Source organism: Marmota monax, unplaced genomic scaffold (assembly GCF_021218885.2).
Source record: "Marmota monax isolate L192 unplaced genomic scaffold, Marmota_monax_Labrador192_F-V1.1 WCK01_AAM20220418_F8-fsc00122, whole genome shotgun sequence".
Lineage (NCBI taxonomy): Eukaryota > Metazoa > Chordata > Mammalia > Rodentia > Sciuridae > Marmota > Marmota monax.
In genome coordinates, this window is record NW_026695223.1 from 179,518 (window position 1) to 201,926 (window position 22,409).

Consider the following 22,409-nt stretch of genomic DNA (forward strand, 5'->3'; position numbering starts at 1 on the left):
TGTTCTGTAGAAGGGTGACTGACTACAGTAAACAATATTGTACATTTCAAAATAACGAGAAGAGAGACTTTTGAATGTTCTATCTACAAAATGATATAATGTTTTAGGTGATGAATATGCTAAATATCCTAATTTGATAATCACAAAACACATAATATACATACATACATCTTTTCATATTCTGTATGAAAAGAAACATCAAACTGTACCCCATAAATACTATAATCCTTATGTGTCAGTTAAAAACAAAATAATTTTAAAGAAAAAAATGGAAATTCATTTTTCCAGTGGTAGCAGAATAGATATAGTGGTATAGTCTTACAACAAAATAATATTTTATTGCTATAAAATACTATACTATGAATCTCATAAATATAATGCTGAATTAAAGAAGCTACACAAATCTAAACATCTAATTCAGTTGTAACAAAAAGAAACTTGGCCGATCACTCATACAATGTTTATGAGAATAAGAAACTACACAGCCATGCTGGAAAATAGGATAGCAGTTTCTTTTAAAACCCAATGTGTACTTATCAAACGACTGAGCAATTTTATTCTCGGGCATTTGTCTTAAAGAAATGAAAACTTGGGGGTAGGGCTGTGGTTCAGTGGTAAAGAGCTCACCTAGCACTTGTGAGGCACTGGGTTCAATCCTCAGCACCACATATAAATAAATAAAATAAAGATATTGTGTCCATCTATAACAAAAAAAAAAAATAAAGAAAAACTTATGTTCATGCAAAAACCTATATATGGATGTTCACAACAATTCTTTTAGTAAGAACCAAAAACTGAAAACAATCCAAATATCCTTTACAAGGTAAACTGTGATATGGTTAAACTGTGGTACATCTATACATAGGATACTACTCAACAATAAAAAGGAAAAACAGAGTTGAAATACGCAATATAGATTCAGAAATTTTTTTATGGATCAATCCAAATCTAGGTCTTCACATCCAACAGAAAGAAGACCTAGCCTCAAAGCTTAAGAGGAACCAAAAAGATAAATACCAACAAGCAGCAAAATCTGTTTCAGTCTATAAAGGAATATCCTTCCTTTGAGAATCCAACAATATGGACTTTTATGACCTCGCGTATCTTCCTTCCCCAAATTCCCATTGTCTATAGTCCGTTTTTTTTCTTCTAGATATCTTCTTTTTCCTAAATGTCTCTATTTATAATAGCTATTTTTCCTCCTCAATTCTAATCCCCTTTTTAAAAATTAATTTTGTTGGCAGAAACTTTTTTTTAACTTCATATACCCTCTTCTTAACATTCTTTTATAGATTTTCCATTTCTAAGTGTGTACTGTCAACTCTGAATGGATAGAATAGTAAAAATAATAGTTCTTTTGAAATACTTTTTGGAGCTCACAAATCAACATCTCTTTAAAAACTACAGACAGCCAGGCACAGTGAAAAACCCTATAATCTCGGCAACCTGAGAAGCTGAGGCAGGAGGATCACAAGTTTAAGGCCAGCCTCAGCAACTTAGTGAGACCCTGTCTCAAAATAAAAAATAATAAATAAAAGTAAATAAAAAATAACTCAGTGATAAAGCACCCATGCATTCAATCCTCAGTACCAAAAAAAAAAAAATCAAACACCTACAAGGTACCCAATAATCTGTTGTCCACATAAAAAAATAAACAGATTTAAGCTATATGCCACTTGATTTTAAACAGAATTCAAGGCTTAACCCTTAGAAAGCATTCATTGAAGCACATATGAATCTTTTTTTTTCCTAAAAAGGTTAATATTTTTTTAAAAACTCATAAACTTAAATCTTGGAAATATCAATCATAATATGGAGTTTAGTAAAACAAAGCACATATGACAGTAGACTGAATCTGTGGGTTTTTTTGTTTGTTTGTTTATGTACTTGCTGGGTTTTATGTTCAAGCAGATATAATCTCTTTCTTCATATGCAAAATAATTGGTTCACTTTCTTTTTTTATCCATAAATTTGCTTTTTCTTTATATTTTAAAATTGTATGCTAATAATGGAAGGACTGTAAAATGTACTATTCATAACCATAATTCTCAGAAGGAAAGGAAATAAAAATTATTTCTGATACTTTTACTTTTAAATTTCCTCTTCAAAACTCTTCCAGGCAATGTAGAGAAAGAGTAAGTTATGTGTAAGTAGTACCATGGATACACTACAGTAAAAGTCGAACAATTTAAAGAATACTCAAGGCTCGAGAAAGTGAATACTTTAGAAAGGATATAAACAGTAAAGTAGTTCACTTCAAGAAAATTATTTGATAATACACACTTCTGAAAACATTTTTAGCGAATATATAACAGATCAACCGAAATAAAGTAACTCCAAATATGTTAGGGTAAAAGACAAAGATAAGCTTAAGATAACACTAATAGAGAAATATAATGCAAACTACACATAATTTTAAATTTTCTGCTAGCCACAGTAAGATAAAGTAAGAATAGAGAAATTAATTTTATTTAACCCAATATATTGAAAGTATGATCAGTCCAATATGCAATCAATACTTCAAAATTACTAAGGAAGTATTTTATATTCTTTTGTTTGTTTTTTGGTGCTGATTCTAACTCCCGTGTGTGTATTTTACATTTAGCACATCTCAATTCAGACTAGACACATCTCGAGCCCTAGGTAGACAAAGTTCCATGATGTAAAACACAGGTCTAAGAAGTAACTTGGGGAATCGAGTGAGTATTTCAGACCAACAAATTTAAGTATTCAATTATTATGTGATTGGTGATCCCAATAAGAAGTGCTCTGAAAGGAATCAAGGAAAAACTAGAAATTCGCCTTCAGAGCAAAGACTGTAAAGAGATAAAAGAAATCAACCATGAAGTTCTTTTTTGCCAATCTCCCAAGATTCTTTATATGTAGTGTGGTGTAACCGCTCTAGACATCATTGGCATTATTAGCTTATGACAAGTACATTCAGAGTACCTCATAAAAATCTTTCATTTCCCCAATTTCACACATGATTTCTTCTTCACCTATTTGTATCAATTTCCCTTTTACTATTGTTCAATATCACTGTGTTGGAAACTAACAAAAATAAAACCAACACATAGGAGCTATATGAATGGATTTCTAACTATCTGAAAAGGATGTTTAGAGTATAAAATACTAATTCAAATACAGCAAGAAAAAGGTCCTAATAAATAAAACATTCTATCTGGGAATGAGGAAAAAACAGAGAGGACACTAAAAGTGGCAGGGGATGGGGGAAAGTAAGAATGTAGCTAACGGTTATAGGTATAATGAAATAAAAGAGCTCTACTGAAAAACAGTTGTCCATTCTTCTGTTCAAAGCAACTTTCCCAAATAGCAACCAATGCAGCCCTTTCTTTCCAATTTCATCAGGAATCTTTCTGTGCACAGGATGGGAGAGAAAGGGCTAGTGGGAAGAAAAAAAAGAGAGGCCACGAATCATACCTGACAACTCTTTCCTCACCCATACAAACTCACATACTCAAAGACTACATTAAATGTGCTCCTAGGGCCAATATGAATTAGTTTAATAATAATAATTAAAAAAAAGACTAGAACCACCTCTAATCTTATTAACTCGTGAAATTCCTTAAATGTAGTGTAAAATCTCTTGCCACCTGACTATGTATTTGAAGGATCATTCTGACTGCTATGTTTATTGATTTATTTTGTGGTACTAGGAACTAAACACAAGGCCTCACATGCTAGGCAAGTACTCTACCACTGAGCTATATTGCCCTCCCCAGCCCCTGACTGCTATATTAATAACAGATACAGAGAGTAAGAGTAGAAGCAGGGAAACGTGTTAGAAGGCCACTGTGGTTAACCCAGCAAGAGATGATGATGGCTACAGAAACCATGAAAATTGATTGAATTCTGGATGTTGTGAAGGAAGAGTCGACAACCTCCTGGTGAAATGAATGTGGGATATGAGAGCAAGAGTCAAGAATTACTCCAGCGTTTCTACACACAGCAACTAGACACTGCCAACAACTGAAATGATGAAGGCTAAGTGGGCAGAGAGGCATGAGAGGGAAAGTTTAAGAGGGAAAAGCAAAAATTCCATTTTGGACATGTTGAGTTTGAGATGTTTAATAGTCATGCAAGAAGAAAGATTACATATATAACTGGATGGGCAAATTTAAGCCTGGAAGAGAGTCATCATTTAGAAGATATTCAAAACTATCAAACTAGCAAAAATCCAGAAGAGAATGAGTGTAGCTGAAGAACTGACTATGAGATTTAACCATGTCATTATTGGGAGACCTGGGGCAGGGGGAACAATCTTAGTACAGTGGTAGGGACCAAAGCCTGATTGAAATGGCTTAAGAAAGAACATGAGAAGGAATTCAGAACAAGTGCATTTTGACAATGCTTTAAGAGGTTCTACAGCAATGAAAACAGAGAAAAGAAACAGTAATCAAGGAAAGATATTTTTATGATGAAAAAAGGTAAGAAAAATGTTTATATGTTAATCTAGGAGAGAACTGATGATATAGAGAGAAGAGGAAGGGTAATGTCCAGAGTAAATGAAAGGGGATGATATCTAATGCACCAATCAGAAGAAATAGAATTAGATAAACACAGTCCATCAAAAGTAGGAAGGAAAGGTCTATGAGTATATATGCAGTTGGAACACAGATTGGTGGCAGGGTCTCATCAGTACTCTCCTGGCTGCTTCTCTTTTCTCAATAAAGTAGACACAGAGTCTATCAACTGAGAGTAAATGTGAGGAAGCAGGTTGGAATTCGAAAAAAGAGGTATAAATAATGTGATTTAGGAGAGGAAACTGAATGGACTAAGCATATAGAAGAGATTTGCCAGACAATATTAGAATCACCTGAGGTTTCTTACAATGAACTTTAAAGTGAAAGGAGTCATCACAGTTCTATTTTTCTTCAGCTAATTTCAGCTGCACTGATGTAGGCATGTAGTGCTCAAAAGGCTAATTTAACTAATTTAAAACTTAGGTTTAGTCACTAAATATAAAAAAGCAAGAAAGGCTAAGCAAGAGAGTCGAGGGCACCTGAAAAGGAACAAATGTAACTACCTATGGAGTGTCTTCTAGACAAGGAGAGAAGAAAGAAAATCAAGGAGGCAAAGGACAGTGAAAAAGAAATAGAATCAGAGGACGGGAGGTCTCAGTAACAGTAAAGGATTGTTGAGTTGGAATACCAGGTAGAGCTGAAAAACTAGATGACAGTCAAGAGAGGGGATGGCATGAAAATCATGGAGAGGTTTAAGTTACAAAAAATAACAACTATAGAGTGGTTGAGAAACACTGGAGAGCAAGATTATTAAAGGATGTTTAGAACTTAATAGGACACAGTATTTGAAGGACCACTGATGACATACTAAAATTGCCCAGAATTAAAGATATATGTTAGCAAGAATGACAGTTGAGCTAGGAGATAAATTAAGTCAAGAAAAGAGAAGGAATAATCCATGATACAGATGCCAGCAAACATAAGGTTTATGAACAATATAACTTATTAACAGAAATTTTAGGAAGAAGGGAATGGTAGACATCTGTCCTACTTTAGGCTCAGCAGAACCAGGCTCTCCTTTGATTTTTGTTAATGGAGGAGGTCAGAGTGGGGAAATGTAGCTTTAAGCCTTAGTTCATAGGAAGCCCACGGATAACTACTAATTTTTTATGAAAGAATGCTCCAATGGACGTAGCATCCTCAGGAAAGTAGAAAAGAGAAGAAATATTGAAAATGAAAACACAAGGATATAGGATTTTGCTGATGACAGACTGTGAATTCTACTAGGTTGCATGGTGTAAGATTCCAAGAGTTGGAAGGGAACAAAAAAGATAAGAAATGTGCAGAACTTTGTAGAAATTAAAGTGTGAAACATGAAATGTTACCCAGGAAACTGGTAGTAGCTAACATAAAAAGAAATAAAAGACATAATAGAATTAGTCCTAGTGAACTTCAGGCAGATAGTGGTGTTAAGGCTATAAATGTTAAAGGGAGAAATGGGATATCTGGAAATCCTGTCAATGGAGGATAGCAATATGGGGAAGCATACTCTTAATCTCAGTGCAAAGATCCCTGATGGTGGCTGCAAGAAACCTAATGTTCCTGGAAAGTTGTTTGTTACAGAATTTGTTTAAACTAATTAAGAGTGTTAAAACAATGCCTAAGGGCTAGGGTTGTGGCTCTAGAGGCTTGCTCCTACATGTGAGGCACTGGGTTCAATCCTCAGCACCACATAAAAATAAATAAACAAAATAAAGATATTGTGTCCATGTTTAACTTAAAAATTTTTTTTTAAATGTCTAGTATCAAACATTCAAAAGTAAACTTGTTATCAGCTAATAACTATAGCAAAATAAAAAAGATTAATTTTTACATTTTCCCTTCCTTAGCTAAATGGGCTTCCCAAGTGAAAATCAGTATAAAATAAACTTAAGAAAACTCATTTGAAGTAAAAAGGAAGTGTTTGAGAAAGGTAACTTCTATGTTGTAATATCAATCTTGGAAAACTGGCTCTTCGCAAAAAAAAATACTACAAGCATTTTATTTATTTTTTTTTAAATATTTATTTTTAGTTATAGATGGACACAATATCTTTATTTTACTTTTATGCGGTGCTGAGGATCGAACCCAATGCCTCACACATGCTAGGTGAGCGCTCTACCTCTGAGCCACAATCCCAGCCCCAAGCATTTTAATTTATGTCTCAACCATCCCACTTCAATGCAGAATAATTAATTTATTCATTCAAAAAGAATATATTAGCCAGGTGTGGTAGTGCATGCCAATAATCCCAGCTACTAAGGAGGCTGAGGCCCTGAGAAACTTAAGAGAGTCCTGTTTCAAAAAAAAAAAAAAAAAAAGGCTGGGGATGTGGCCCAGTGGTTAAGCACCCTTGGGTTCAATCTCCAGTACAAAAAAAAAGTTATAAAAAGAATACTATATTTACCATCTATTACGTGACAAGTACTATTCCTAAATTCTCAAGTACATCAGCATATCAGGGAACAAAACAAACATTCTTGTCCTACTGGATTCTTTGAACAAAGATCCCAACAAAGATCCCAAGGAGATAGTTACATAGATATTTTTAAATGTGTTATTCAGTCAGAGGGAACAGCTAAAGAAAAGATCCTAAGGCCTTTTCATTTAGTTCTTGTACTACTTGGTAATAATTTTATTAATTTCTTTCTTTCCTATTTTTTTTCTTCAAGCCTTCAATCTCATTCTATCTTATTTCAGCAGTATATGATAATAACAGCTAGCATTTACCTAATATTTTACCACATGTCAAGCAGTGTTTTGTTTTTAAAAGATTCAACAATTTAATCCTTACAACAGATATATGAAATTTATATTTTCCCAAAATCATATAATTAGCAAGGGGCAGAGTTGTGGAACGGTATGTATAATAATACATCTTCTGTATTAAGAACATTCAGCACAACCTGCCTTAAGTTTTCTCATCTCTAATAAATAGAATCTCTTGCCAGGCATGATGGTGCACACCTGTAATCCCAGCTACTCTGGAGGCTAAGGCAGTAGTTTGATCACACTTCCAGGGGAGCCTGAGCAATGTAGCAAGATCCTGTCTCAAAATAAAATGGCTGGAGATTGAGCTTAGTTGCAGAGTGCCCCTGGGTTCAAGCCCCAAAACAAAAAAACAAAAAAACAAAACAAAACTCATGAAGTACACATACAGTAACTATGAACACTGCTATTATAATTTGTTTTCTTGCCATTTTTACAGTCATTTTTTCGACTGAACGGTTTTTAGCACAGTCTCCAGTTGTACCCTCTTTAACCTCTCCAATCTGATTTTATACTTTCTTTCCTGGTCCAATGGTTATCCCACCAAGTCAATCCTAAACTATCTTTATTCCTCTTAAATGTTATGACAGCCCCTTTCCTTCATGAAACTTCCTTGGCTACCTACAAGCAACACAATCCAGGTCTTCCTATTCCTCCTCTTCCCCCCTCCCCCCCCCCTCTCTCTCTGACTTTTCTCATGGAAAAATCTCCTACTTTGCTTTTCAAGACTTAAACTTTTTCATTTTCCTTCTACCTCTCTAATTGTTCCTTTAATAATACCTTTTTCACTTCCTACCTCTGAAAGGTAGGGACCCTGAAAGTTTAGTTTGGGTCCTATGTAATCAATTAAATCTAAAGGGCAGAGGGAGGGGAAGGAAGGAAAGAAGGAGGGGAGTGCTAAGGAGTGACACTTTTTCTGTTATCTCAGTCTCTTTTCAGGTTTGTGTACCAAAGGAACATTTATTGAGTGCCTACTATCTATCAGGGTCACTTTTGACAGATCGGTGAATAGAACAAACCAAAATAAAATTAAAAAAAAAAAAAAAAAGGAATCCTTTGTTCTTGTAAAGTCAAAAAATTCTATGCTAACAAGGATACTCAAAACCATTGTCCAGGGCTGAGCGTATACATTAGTGATAGAGCACTTGCCTTAGCACATATCAAACAAAAAATTATCTTCCACTAAATAACACTTTAAAAACCTTGAATTAAATCAAACAAACAAAAAACTCGCAATGATTCCCTTTTATCAACAACAACTACATTTCTCTGCCTTAGTTCAAAACACTCCGGCCAAGCATGGTGGCACATGCCTGTAATCACAGCAGCTCAGGAGGCTGAGACAGGAGCCTCAGCAACAGTGAGGCACTAAGCAACTCATTGAGTAAAAAGCAAAGCAGGGCCGAGGATATGGCTCAGTGGTTGTGTGCCCCTGAGTTCAATCCCCAGTACAAAGAAGAAGAAGAAAAAAAAACCATTTGTATCATATCTATCCAGTTCATTTTCTATCACTCCTTGATTCTAAAGGATTCCAGGCAGGCCAGTCTTTTGATTACCCCTCAAACACAGTGCATATATTTCCATTTGGTCAAATAACTAATGAAACATGTCTGTCCAGCTCCTATTCATGAAAAAAAAAGTGTATAAAATAAAAAAATTGAATACTTCTTGACTTTAAATGCGTGTTAACGGTAAATACATATACTTCTACAGGGCTATACACCAAACACTATTCTAAGCAGTTACATATATTAACTCTTTTTTTTTTTTTAAAGAGAGAGAGAGAGAGAGAGAGAGAGAGAGAGAATGAATCTTTTAATATTTATTTTTTTTAGTTCTCGGCAGACACAACATCTTTGTTCCTATGTGGTGCTGAGGATCGAATCCGGGCCGCACGCATGCCAGGCAAGAGTGCTACCGCTTGAGCCACATCCCCAGCCCCTTAACTCTTTATTCAACACAAGATAGGTCTTTTTACAAAAAAAAAAACACAGGCCCAGAAAGTGAGGTGACTTGTCATAGGTCTGAAAGTCAGTAAGTGACAGAGCCAAGATTCACACTCAGGGAATTTGGTTCCACCCATACTCCCAGCTAACATAATAAATAAAAACAAGAAGAGTTCAAAGGGTTTACACTAAAAACTACAGACTATTGAAAACTATATTCAACTACAAAAAGAAATTATTTCAATTAGTCCTTTACTCCAAATGGTGAACATTTCTTTTAAAATCATGCCAAGTTTTTGAAATTATAGAATTTAATAGTATATAGTAGAAAGCAATCTAGGATTAGAGATATAGCCCAGTTTAAAAAAAAAAAAAACAACAAAACTATAAACACGAATATATCACATATCGATCTGCTGAAAATATTTACTAGGCATAAATAAATAAATTAAAATGCATTGTGACACAGGACTAACAAATGTTTTCTGTTAGCATGCCTATACTATTTTATTCTTATCCTTGCTTTCATCAGGGATTGAAAGATTTGAATACAATGCAGAGAAGATTATTACTTTAAAAAGATTACCAACTTTAACTTTTGGAAGCAAAATTTATATCTAGGACTAGGTCCAAAATAACAAAAAATAAAATTTTAGTACAAGCAAGAAATTTCCAAAAAGTACCAATAAATAACTCACACCCATAATCTCAGCAACTCAGGAGGCTGAGGCAGAAGGATTGCAAGGCCCGCCTGGGCAACTTAGTGAGACCCTGTCTTAAAATAAAAAAAATAGAAAGGGCTAGGATGTAGCTCAGTGGTAGAACACCACTGGTTCAATCCCCAGTACTGCCAAAAAGAGAAGAAAAAAGTTTCTAAGGACTCACTGAGAATTCATTAGGTTACGTTTTTAAATTGGTGCATCATAGTCGTACATAATAATGGATTTGTTGTTACATATTTGTACATGCACACAATATAACAATATAATTTGGCCAATATCACTCCTCAGCACTTCCCTCCTCCTTTCCTTCTTTCCCTTCCCTCTGCCTATTAGATTATTTTAATTGATTACATAAAAATTAAAATGAAAGGCAGAAGTTCTTCCATAAAACAATACTAACACTGCAGACTGGGAGCACCATACTATCATTTTCTTTCCAATCTTCCCATTCTTTCCAGGACATAAATTCGTCAGGTTTTAAGATAGAAAGATTAAGCCAGCGAGGTGACACATGCCTGTAATCCCAGTGCCTCAGGAGGCTGAGGCAGGAAGATCAAAGCCAGCCTCAGCAACTTGGAGAGGCACTTAGCAATTCGGCAAGATCCTGTCTCTAAATAAAACATTTTAAAAAGTGGCGGGCGGAGGGGGCTTTCTGGAGTTGTGGCTCAGCTTTCGGTTTGATCCTCAGCACCACACAAAAATAAATAAATAAAATAAAGGTATTGTGTCTAACTATACCTAAAAAATAAATATTAAAAAAAAGTGGCTGGGGATGTGGGTCCATGGTTGAGCAATCCTGGGTTCAATCCCCAGTAACAAAAAAAGGGGGAAAAATAGATTAAAATGCACAGGCCAGGAAAAGGACTCTAGTTTGATTTGGAAAAGACTAAAGATTGTGGCTTTCTACAAATAATTATAACAGGTGAACTTAGAAAAGAAAACCTACAGCAGAGATAGGAACCTCACATGTCTTTCTCATACATACATTTACACACTTTCTGCTTGTCTAAGGACGGACACATTTACTTCTTATGAGACTGTGTTTGTGTTTGTGTGTGTGCGGGCGCGCACATGCACACACCCATGTTTTGCTGGGGATGGAACCGAGGGCCTTGTGCATGCTAGGCCAGAGCTATAACACCATCTTTCTTATGAGACTATTTACCTTTAATAAAGGACTAAAGTAAATCAGAAAAAGGGACAAAAAAAAAAAAAGAAAAGAAAAGAAAACCTAAGTATATGACAAAGGCAGCAAAGGAAAACAGTATTATTGATGACTTACACAAAAGTACACAGGAACCATTAATAAAATTTGAAGTATTTATTTGCTGCCTCTCCTCTTTTCCTGGGTATATAAGCATCTACCCTCTTGGCTAACAAGGCATCCCTAAGGACAGTCTACAAAACCAGCTTCATCCCAACCACTGTGTGAATGAAAAGTATATAAACCTTTAATAATCTGAGATGAATTCAAATTAGTCTCCAGTTCCCAAACTACCTGGAAGAGATTTTAAATCATAAAGCAATTTTCTCCTTCTTTCACCCACTGCCACCCATTGTGATGCTTTTATAAGTGGCTCCACACTTTCAACAGTGTATTAATCAGTTTTATGTCACTAAAACAATCTACCTGCAATAATTAACTTATAAAGAGAAGAGAATGGGCTGGAGCTCGGTAGTAGAGACTTGCCTACCATGTGTGAGGCACTGGGTTTGATTCTCAGCACCGCATATAAATAAAATAAAGGTCCATTGACAACTAAACAATATTTAAAAAAAAAAAAAAGAGAAGAGGTTTATTTGGACTCATAGTTTTAGAGGTCCCAGTCCATGACTGGGCGGATCCATTGCTTTTAGGCCTCTAGTGATACTGGATGGCAATAGGAGGAGAAAGCATATGGAGGAGTAAAATCAGTCACCTTGTGGTCAAGAAGCAAAAGGGGAAGAGTCCAGGGTACCACAATCCCCTTCAAGGGCATGTCCCCAATGACCTAAGGACCTTCTATAAGACCATACCTCTTAAAGGTTCCACCATCTTCCAGTAGCATCATTCTGAAGACTAAACCTTTAACACATGGGTCTTTAGGGGACATTCAACATCCAAACTATAACAAAGGAATTAAATAAAAATATTTGGGGTTGGGGGAGACTACATTGGGCAGCTACCACTGAAGATATTCTCAAATACTAACGCTCTTCTATACAGCACAGTTGATATTTACTTCCCTCCAATATACCGTGGGGGCAGAATAATCCTTCTCAAGATTCTCCTGCACAAAGGATATCTTAACTCAGATCCTACATCCAAAATTAATACATTAAAGCCCCTATTAAAACAAACCCCAAGGAGAAGGCAATATATTTATATTTTACTTATTTGACAGGACAAATGAACAGCTAAGTAGTAAAAGAATTTTGTCAAAAATTCAGTGGCTCGGAAGACTGAGACAGGAGGATCCCAAGTACAAACCCAGCCTCAGCAAAATAACTCAATGAGACCCTGTGTCTAAATAAAATTCAAAATAGGGCTGGGATGTGGCTCAGTGGTTGAGTGCTCCTGAGTCAATCCCTGGTACCAAAAAAAAAAAAAAAAAAAGCTCTGTCATCCTGGGAGCAGTGGTGCACACCTGTAATCCCAGCAACTAAGAAGGCAGGAGGATCACAAACTTGAGACCAGCCTCAGCTACTTAGACCCTGCCTCAAAATTTAACAAAATTTTTAGAAAGGCTGGCTTTGTAGTTCAATGGTAGAATGTCCTGGCCTCTATCTCCAGTACCACACAAAACAAAACAATAATAAACCTGTCACATTACAGAGATTAAGGAGCTCTAAAGATGAAGATAGAGGGAATGTCACTGAAAAACAGAATACAGGCTGAGTATCTCTTATCTGAAATGAAAGTATTTCAAGTTTTTTTTTTTTTTTGGATTCTGGAATATCTGTATGAGACATCTTGACAACAGGACCCTAGTTTGAACACAAATTCATTTAAATTTGTATATGTTTCATATATACCTTAAACACATATACTAAAGGTAATCTTACACAATAAAATTTTAATTTTAGTGTGCCTGCCTTTTGACAGAATCCTGTCACATGAGGTCAGGTGTGGAATTTTCCATTCATGATTGTCATGTCAGTGCTCAAGTTTCAAATTCTGAAGCATTTAAGATTCTTGGGAAAAGAAGGTCCAACCTGTATTTCTCAATAATGCACAAAACTAAATAATGGTTTTTATGATTACTAATATTTCCCAAGTAAGAATAGGCCTGTGGCATTTTGATAGATCCTAACTTTTATAACATAGGAAAGAAAATAATTGGTAAAATTAAGTTTAACCTTAAAATTGTAAACATCCAGGGCTTGAGAGATTTTCAGCCTCAATTTTAAGAATCTTCGAGGTCCACATGCTAAATATACTAGAGGAGGAATCCTGAGATACTGAATGAAGCAGGAAGAAAATAAATGGCAATATAGTACTATTCATCCACCATTTACAAAGCCATAAACAAGAATCTTTATCCCCCAGTCTTAAAATAAATGTGAAATATATATATATAATCATGTTATCCAGAAATACCCAAAAGATGAAGAAAGTTAGCTTCCTGAAGGGTCAACAAACCAAAACAAAGAATAACTGAGTCTCAGAACTTTAAAAACAAAAAAATCCAACTCAAACAAAATATGGCCCATGTTTAATCAGATTTTTAAAAGGTATTACTTCTGCAAAACAAAGTGTATCAAAGTAAATCAAATAAATCTTCATATCACAATGTCCCTTCATTCTTTGGCAAGCCTACTGACTTAAGCTTAACCATTGTTAAGGGAGCTTGGAGCTAACAATATTTAATGCCCTACTTTATCAGAATTTTCTATCATTCTTTCTGTTCAAAGCAGGCCATTATTAGACTCTAAAGATATCTAATAACATTTACTGGTTAAAATTATTCAAATAAGAAGTCTCCTAACATCCCTTCTGTACCAATAAAACACAAGGAAAAAGATGAGGCATCAATTTCTCTTTCACAAATGAGGTCTGTCTTATCTCTTACTATATCACATAATAAAGATAATCGTTATTTTCCAAGTAGTTGTTCCCCAATAAATGAATACTTGAAAGACTGATACCTATTCTCTATTAAAATTTTTTTGAGTAATCATGGATCATTGAGTAAAATATATTTGAGTAATCATGGATCATTTCCTTTCCAAAAACTGGGCTTTATGTGGGGCACAGTGATGCATGCCTGTAGTCCCAACCTACTTTTGAGCCTAAGGCTAAAGGACTGCTTGAGCCAGGAGTTCAGAGCCAGCCTGGGCAATATAAGAAGAACTTGTCTCAAAACAAGGAGGTAAAAATTTGCTGTTTACCATCAAAGATAAATGAACACATTTTCTCAATTGTCTACTCTTAAAACTTTAGTGTCACTTTTGAATATAGCTGAAGAAAAGATGGAATCAATTAGCTGCCTAATCCTGTAGAAGAACCACCCTTATTTCTCTCAGAATGGCTCCTTACTTTGCTGGCCTGGTCTTCAATTTTTCAAACAAAACTCAACTGTCAACCCCCAATTATGCTGCACACTACTGAAAGAGCAATCTTTCAATTAAAAAAACACCTTGAGCATGTTACCTTTCACACTACCAGTCTCTTCTGGCTCCTTATTGTTTAGCAGATCAAATTCTAACTGACTCTGAATACACATTTCATAATCTAACTCTATCCTCCTTTACAAACTACTCTGCCACCATTCCCAAAAATTAACACTTTATTCTATGAGATTAGACTTCTTACATCCCTCTCACATCATGCTGGTCCCCACCACCAAGTGTTTGCTCGTGTTTTCATCCCCCACGTGCAATGTATGGAATGTTCTTCTGGAGATGCACTACCATACAAATAGTCCATATTCTTTATTCAAGTCCCACATTCCCCAGGAAGCCTCACTCCTAAAACTTAAGAGACTGAAGAAAACCTGACACAAGGACTCAAACTACAAGTATCACAATTGTGTGTATACTGCTTGAAGAGTGCTAGTTATATTATTATGAAAAGTGACATCGTTTTCCAATAAGCACTCAGACTACTTGAAAAACTGATTGAACAATACTAATTAAAAAGTCAAGATATTTTAACAAAAGAGTTCTAGTACAAATAAAACAATGTGATGACCAGAACTTGCTTCAAAATACTGCAGACCAGGGGCTGGGGATGTGGCTCAAGCGGTAGCGCGCTCGCCTGGCATGCGTGCGGCCCGGGTTCGATCCTCAGCACCACATACCAAAAAAAAAAAAAAAAAAAAACACGAAGATGTTGTGTCCGCCAAGAACTAAAAAACAAAAAATGTTAAAATTCTCTCCCCCTCTCTCTCTCTCCCTCTCTCTTTAAAAAAAAAAAAAAAAATACTGTAGACCAGGGCTGCGGGTGTACTTGCCTAGCATGCACAAGGCCCTAGGTTCAATTCCCAGTGCCACAAACAGAAAGGAGAGAGAGGAAAAATAAAAACAAGACCAAAGAGTAGGGGGAAGAGGGATAAAGTAAGTGAGGTACTGATGAAACCAACTGGCTATGAGTTGATAATCTTTGAAGCGGACAACTAATGCCAGTTCATAGCTACGTTTTTCAAAAATATTTTCAGTTGTAGATGGACACAATACTTTTATTTTGTTTGTTTAGCTTTTATGTGGTGCTGGGGATCGAATCCAGCATCTCACACATGCTGGGCAAGCGGTCTACCATTGGAGACACAACCCCAGCCCTCAAAGCTACTTTTGTACTTGCTTAAATTTTACACACAAAAAAAGGCTTCTTAAAAAATAAATAAATAAGTAACGACAAAACCAAAATACATTATAATGATTTCCTTACTCAACAAATACCTAGATTTCCATTGAGAGTTTCTGGAAAGATTTAATTCGGCAGGAAACATGGAGCATCTAACAATAAGTTGGAGGAAAAAATACAATCAAAATGGAGAGAATCTCCATCAAAATATGCTTATTACCAAAGCAATACTGTCTACATTACAAATTTTCATTCAATTTCAGCATCCACAAAATAGTCCTCCCAAATAATAACTGTATTTTTTGCAGTTCTGGGGATTGAACCCAAGGCACTTGACCCCTGAGATACATCCCCAGCTTCTTTTATTTTTTTTGAGACAGGGTCTCGATAAGTTGCTGAGGCTGGTCTCCAACTTTCAATCCTCCTTGTCATCAACCCACGTTGCTAGGATTGCAGATGGGCACCACAGTGCCTGGCAGGAAATTTATTTTAAGTTTTAAAAAGGAGAAAAAAATTGTTCAATAACCCAAATCAGCCAATGTTATTTCAGGAGATTCACAATCTGAAGACACCTGATGCCCTAACAGGGAATTAATAGGTTCTTAAATTATCTGAAAATAACTTTCTTGGTATTCCAAGGACTGAAAAACATGCTTAAGAAATTCCAGATATTTGTTTTAATGACAATGTATCTGTTTGTTGCTGGTAAGGAATGCTCCACCCCATTTGATACTGCAGTCTACTATTCAAAATGCAATCAATATCGGCCGATGTAGTGGCTAATGCCAGTAATCCCAGGGACTGGGAGGCTGAGGCAGGAGGATCCCAAGTTCAAGGCCAGCCTCAGCAATTCAGCAAGACCCTGTCTCAAAACAAAACAAAAAAAAAGACTGGGCTCAGTAGTAGAGTGCCCCAGGGTTCAATCCCTAATACTACAAAACAAACAAACTTCATATAAGTAAAATAAAGTCATACTCATACTGCCTTATATTTGTACTACCTTTAAGTCAGGTTTTCCTCTGCTGATAAAAAAGCAAAACAGACTCAGAATGTAGCAAAGGTAAGAGCTCACAAGTAACCTCCACACCAAGCTCTATAAGCAAGCACAAGGTTCTGGGTTTGATTTCCAGCAGCAAATAAAATAAAATACACATGGCCAAAAGAGTGTTGAACTTTCCATAATCAACTTTCTGATTAAATAATAAAGAATCATATCATAAACATGTGTGGGGAAAAACCCACTAGATTATATTACATATGAAATTTTTGAATTTTATCAATCTTTTCCAGTAAAGAAGTCCAAAAAACAAGATAAAAAATAATTTTGATGAATACTTTTTGAATAATACTATATCTGATTAAAAAGTCCCACCTATCTCCTTTTCTTGCATTACAAAAATAACTGAGTAAATTATGCTATCTTTATCATTTGTGTACTCTGAACTTTTGAGGGGAAGAAATATGAAACCTTGAAATTATCAGGGATATTGCTACTTTCTGTTCAAGAATTGATATATGTAGATTTTTCCTAATAACTGAGATAACATGAAATTTGTAAAATGTCAGAATGTGTTAACAAGTTTTATCAAATACCTGCTATTCCAGTGGGATGAAAACCATTTACAAGTTCCATTTAGATTAAGAAATCCTTTGAGAAAAGTATGTAGTACATTCTAGTTATATTGTTTCTAGAACAGCAAAATCCTCTATAACCTAGTTCCCTACAGTTTTCTTCAGAACCAAATGAGCTGAATGTAACTTCTTTCACTAGAAGTCAACACAGAATTATAGATACTGACAAAGAACCAACTGAATTTTCAGCAGAGGCTGAAGTTTTCCATTTAAAACTTTCTCTCCCAATTATATAGTCTATAAAAACAAAAAGACTGAGTATAAATAGATTAATCAAGAATTCTCTGCAATCACATAAAATAATTCATTAAAATGAAGATTACAGCTTCATTTTAAAATTGGGAGTAAGGAGGAGTAGAAAGGGAAGACTCTTAAAACCAAACTGCTTAAATGGAGAAGTTAGTTTTCATTCTTTTAAGACATATAAAGTCATTTTAAAAATAATACTCCCCTGAGAGCACTTGCCTAGTATGTGCAAGGCCCGGGCCTCCATCCCCAGCATCACAAAAATAAATTAATGAAATAAAACACTCTTAATGCTAGTAGTTCATCATTAGGCGACTCCTTCTTTCTTTTACAAAGTAATGAATTATGAACTATTGCTAATACTCCAATTTAAACTGAAGATGAAGAGCATTACAAAATCATTTTATTTTCTTGTATTTTGCCATTTAACTGTCTCATCCTAGTAGAATTAAAGATCTGTTTATATAATTTCAAAAAACAAATTTTATAGAAAGCCAACCTTAAGCAATTCATGTTTAAAACCTTTACAAGTAATCTATTCATTTGAAGAATTCAACAACTGAACTGACATAAAGTATTCCAAATTATCAAAAGAAATCACAAAAGTATGAAGCTACAATGTTGATGTTACAACTAAAATCTTAAACCATACAAAAATATTTAGAAGCTTCAGCTTCTTACTTCCTCTCAAAGTGTCACTTTATGTATCTTCTTTAGACATATTAAAGATCCCTAATAAATTCATTTTGACTTCAGAGGGCTGAAACTAAAAATTTGATGTCTATAGGCAAAAAGTATGGAAAAGGAAAAATTACTTAAGAAAATATTTAGTGAGTCAAGTACCTTTACAAAAGAAAACATGTATTAAAATCATTCATCCCCTTCTGTCAGACAAACAGTCCTCTCCTTAGAACACATTGCTTAGGATTCAGCCAAGTATAACTGCCAAGGGTTTCTAGACCTATGTTAGAACTGTTCAAAGTGGCAAGCATTTCCAACAACGTATATTTTTTACTTGGAGTCGAAGAGTAGTTATTAAATTTGCTGCTCCTCATGAATTAAATGGAAGCAACACTTTTTTCAAAACTTCAAGTTATAACTTAGGACAGGGATTGCTATATAAATTGCTTCCAATTCTCAGAAAGTAAGGATTTATTTAGTTCCTTCAAACAGGGACTTAAGTGGCTGAAAGGAAATAAGTTTTATAAACAGTTTTTCTTTTTTGGTATGAGGACTGCCTAGCCATTTTTATTTTGAGACAGGGTCTTGCTAAGTTAGCTAGGGTCTGACTAAATTGCTGAGGCTCGCTTTGAACTTGTGATCCTGCTGCCTCAGCCTCCCAAGTATCTAGGATTATAGGTGTGCTCCACTGCACCCAGCTATAAACAGCTTTTCTAACCTTAGTTTACACTGGTTAAAAAAAGACTATTTTTCACACTCAAGGACTATAACTTCAAATGTAAGATGATACTCAAGTTTCACAGGCAAAATACATGATTATAATAATCTAGTAATGTGCAGAAGTGATTAAAGTGTATTTGAATTTACACTTAAGATATCATTTTTGCCAATGAGAGATTACTGCATAATATCGTCATTATAACTTTAAAGATTTTTACAAATATATTAAAAACACAATGTCTTGTTGATGTTCAAACTTGATGTGTGCGTATCTGATCTACATAATCTCGTTTGCTTTTCTAGTAATTCTTTATTTCAAAGTGCTCTATTATAGCAAAGGCTCTTTCTTCCCATTATGCCGTTAGTCACATTTCAATTTTACTTTTACTAAAACATGCATATCATAAGCCACTTCTTGCTTCTGTTTCTGCTTTTTACTGTAAATAACAATGACAGTACCACTAAATATACATGTATGCACAGCTTTGTGATATCTTTTCCCAGCCCCCTTCTTTTCTATAAAAAAAATTAAGGGATTTAAGTTTTCCAAAACAAAATATGTTTTTCTTTTGCCTATATACCTAAAGTTTTTGCAAGACAATTTATTCAGATAGCTACCACCCTAAAATATCAAAGAAGAAAACTTCCTAAATCCAAAAATACTAAGTAAATCTGATGTTAGCCGGAGGAAATTTCCATTTAAACCATAAACAAAATGTCATCAATTCAGCTGAACATCAATATAATAACTCAGTCAATAGTTGAGTCTTAAGATAAAAGAGATCTGAAACACACATTATTAAAATATCATTTATATTTGCTTGTGGAGTTTACAGATATAATGTGAGTGTATATTTTGAAATGCTTAGACTAATATTTATAATCAGGAGACCCATTAAGTGTCCTGAGGGGAGGCAATTCAGAAGAACACTTGGTAAGGCGAGAAGGCCCAAAATGAAAAAAGGGAAAGGGAGCAGCCAAGTCCCAACAGAGCGAATAATCGACAAATAGATCACTGAAAGCAAAACGAGGCTCCTGAGTGGCGTGAATAAAAATCTTTACTCATAACGTTTAATAGTATCCTACCTCACTTCATTCACCTACCAACTTCCTTTACTTTTCAAGGACCAACTCGGGGCATCCCTTTTTCTGGAAATGTGTGTTGAAATAATCTGCATAGGAAAGAGGGGAGGAACGGACAATTCTCAAGAAGACTGAGAAACAGGTGGGTTAGGAGGAGCAGCAGCATAATCCAGATACTTAAGGGAAGCTTTAAGATGACAGATGTGGCTAAAGGAAAAGACTGCAAATAGGAAGAGGCTCCAGCCTGGCAAGGAGACTGGGGGCTGACTGCAAGCACCAGAGGGGGGCAAAGGCTAACTCCAGAGCGGTAGCAGTGGAGCAAAAAACAAGAAGCAGGACGAGTGGGCAATGAGCAGTGGGTTTAACGAGCAGCAGCAACACGGGTCAGCGTGGAAGTGATGGCTTTGGTCTTGGGAGACCGGGGCCAGCAGGAAAGGACGTCAGAGAGGGGAAAGGGAGCTGGGGAAACAAGGAGGACTGAGACCTAAGAATCCTGCTCCTTGAAAAATGTGGGGGAAAGCTGAAGACCAAAAGCCGCCTCGGCTCCCCAATAGAAGAAATTCTCGAAAGAGAGTCGGCGCTGGCCGCCGCGCTGCCTCCTGCCCCGCTCCCTTTTCCTGGTGGTAACTGCTGTGGCGTAGAGGGGAGAGGGAGGAAGAGAAGGAGGAGGAAGGTCGAGGAGGAGGAGGGTGAAGATGAGGAGGGGGGTGGGGAGAAAGGGGGGTGCGGCCTGCACAGTCCCAGCGAAGCCTCCGCTCTCTCGTAGCCGGTCAACCCCGGGTTTCCCCTAAGCCCAACCCCGCATAGACTCACCCGCCTGCCTTGCCTCGCTTTTCCCTTAGCCGACTCCACGCGCTGCCGTGTCCTCACAAGAGACCACTGAACGAGTGTCGGGGGAAAAACTCTTTAGAACCGGGCCTGATTGCTTCAGCGAGTCCGACCTTTACGGCTGAGAGAGAGACTCTCAGCTTTCGGTGGGTTCCACAGCCAGACGGGCCACCATCTTACATTAGGGTAAGACTCCTCCGGCCTCTGGTGCGCAGGCGCACGCCGATCCGACCGGGAGGGGCGGGGGAGGGGCGGGACCAGCGGCGGGCGGCCGAGTGGGAGGTTGCGGCGGCCAAGCCCGCAGCACCCTGGGAGTTGTAGTCCTGGGATAATAACCGCCCAGGGGCAAGCCGGGAGTTGAAGTCCTCACTTGAGAGGGCAGCTGGAATCGCCCACCTCACGTGGCTGCGGGACCAGCGCCTTTCTTCGTGTTTTGCTTTCTTCCCTCCCGCGTGTGCGGCTTCAGTGACATTTGGTTGGTGGTTTTCGGTAGTATTTTTGTTTCCTCAGTGTTTGCTGAAATGTGAGAAACCAAAACTCGGGGCAGGCATAACCAATTCGGGGGAGCCGAGAACGTCTCTTCTCTGCCCCGCCCACCACAGATAGGTATCTAAACGCGGCGGGGTGGAGATGGAGGCAGTTTGGGGGTAAGAAGAGCGCGGGATTTGATCTAGAGCGAGAGTCTGATTCTGGCTTGGCGTGTTACTGAGAAAAGTGAGCGTTAATTCGTTTCTCGGTTAACCAGTTTGCGCTTTCTGGAACCATCAACCTTGATCCCATTCTTAACCGTAAAACCTCCCGTGAAAAAATACCCTGAATTGTCAGACCCATGCACTTAAAGTAACATGAGTTTCTGGTTATGTGAATTTGATAACAGTCGCAGGCTCCGATGCAAATTATTATTAATTCGGAAACCTGCCTGCACAGCTGTGTGTGTCAGATTCATAAACTCCGCACGCTTCAACACATCCCAAAGAGCACAAGAATGCAGTACCCAGGAATCCTCAATCACAAAACTCAGTCAATTTATTGGTCCCTTTCGGTTGCCTCCTAGAATTCTGGTGAAAGTGGCGCTCGAAGCAGTCGGTTTTACTTATTGCGTGTGTTCACCCATACTCATTTACCTCCTCCTGGGTGCCCAGCACTACGTTGCCAGTACAGCGGTGAGCAAAACACAAAATTCCCTGTCCATATTCTAGTGTGTGTTGTGGTTAGGGAGAGAGGAGAGGAGGCAATCGATTTTAAAATTACATGATTAAAATTGCATATTCTAAGGAGAAAATTTTAAACCGGGAAGAGAGGAGTATGGAGAGGTTGCAATTTTGAATCCATGAATCTAATCTCATAATAAGAAGCCCTCATTTTGTTCTTTAAAAAAAAAAAATAATAAGTTTTCTGTGTTTCAGCTTCTTCATCAAATCTAGAGATATCTGGCGAAAATATATGAAATAATATGCATTTTACCATAATTTTG

The 22,409-nt window shown here is 36.6% G+C and overlaps 1 protein-coding gene across 7 annotated transcripts in view; it reads right to left on the reverse strand.

Annotated features, from left to right (window-relative positions):
• Nucleotides 1–21,146, reverse strand: part of Cnot4 (CCR4-NOT transcription complex subunit 4) — a 121,315-nt gene extending 100,169 nt beyond the window's left edge. For 4 of the 7 annotated variants that reach the window (XM_046434069.2, XM_046434070.2, XM_046434067.2 and 1 more), the window contains exon 1: nucleotides 20,921–21,146. The gene's annotated coding sequence lies outside the window, so the exon portion shown is untranslated. The remainder of the gene's footprint in view (nucleotides 1–20,920) is intronic. The other 3 variants (XM_046434071.2, XM_046434073.2, XM_046434072.2) reach the window with 1 other exon arrangement.
• Between the last annotated feature and the right edge of the window lie 1,263 nt (nucleotides 21,147–22,409).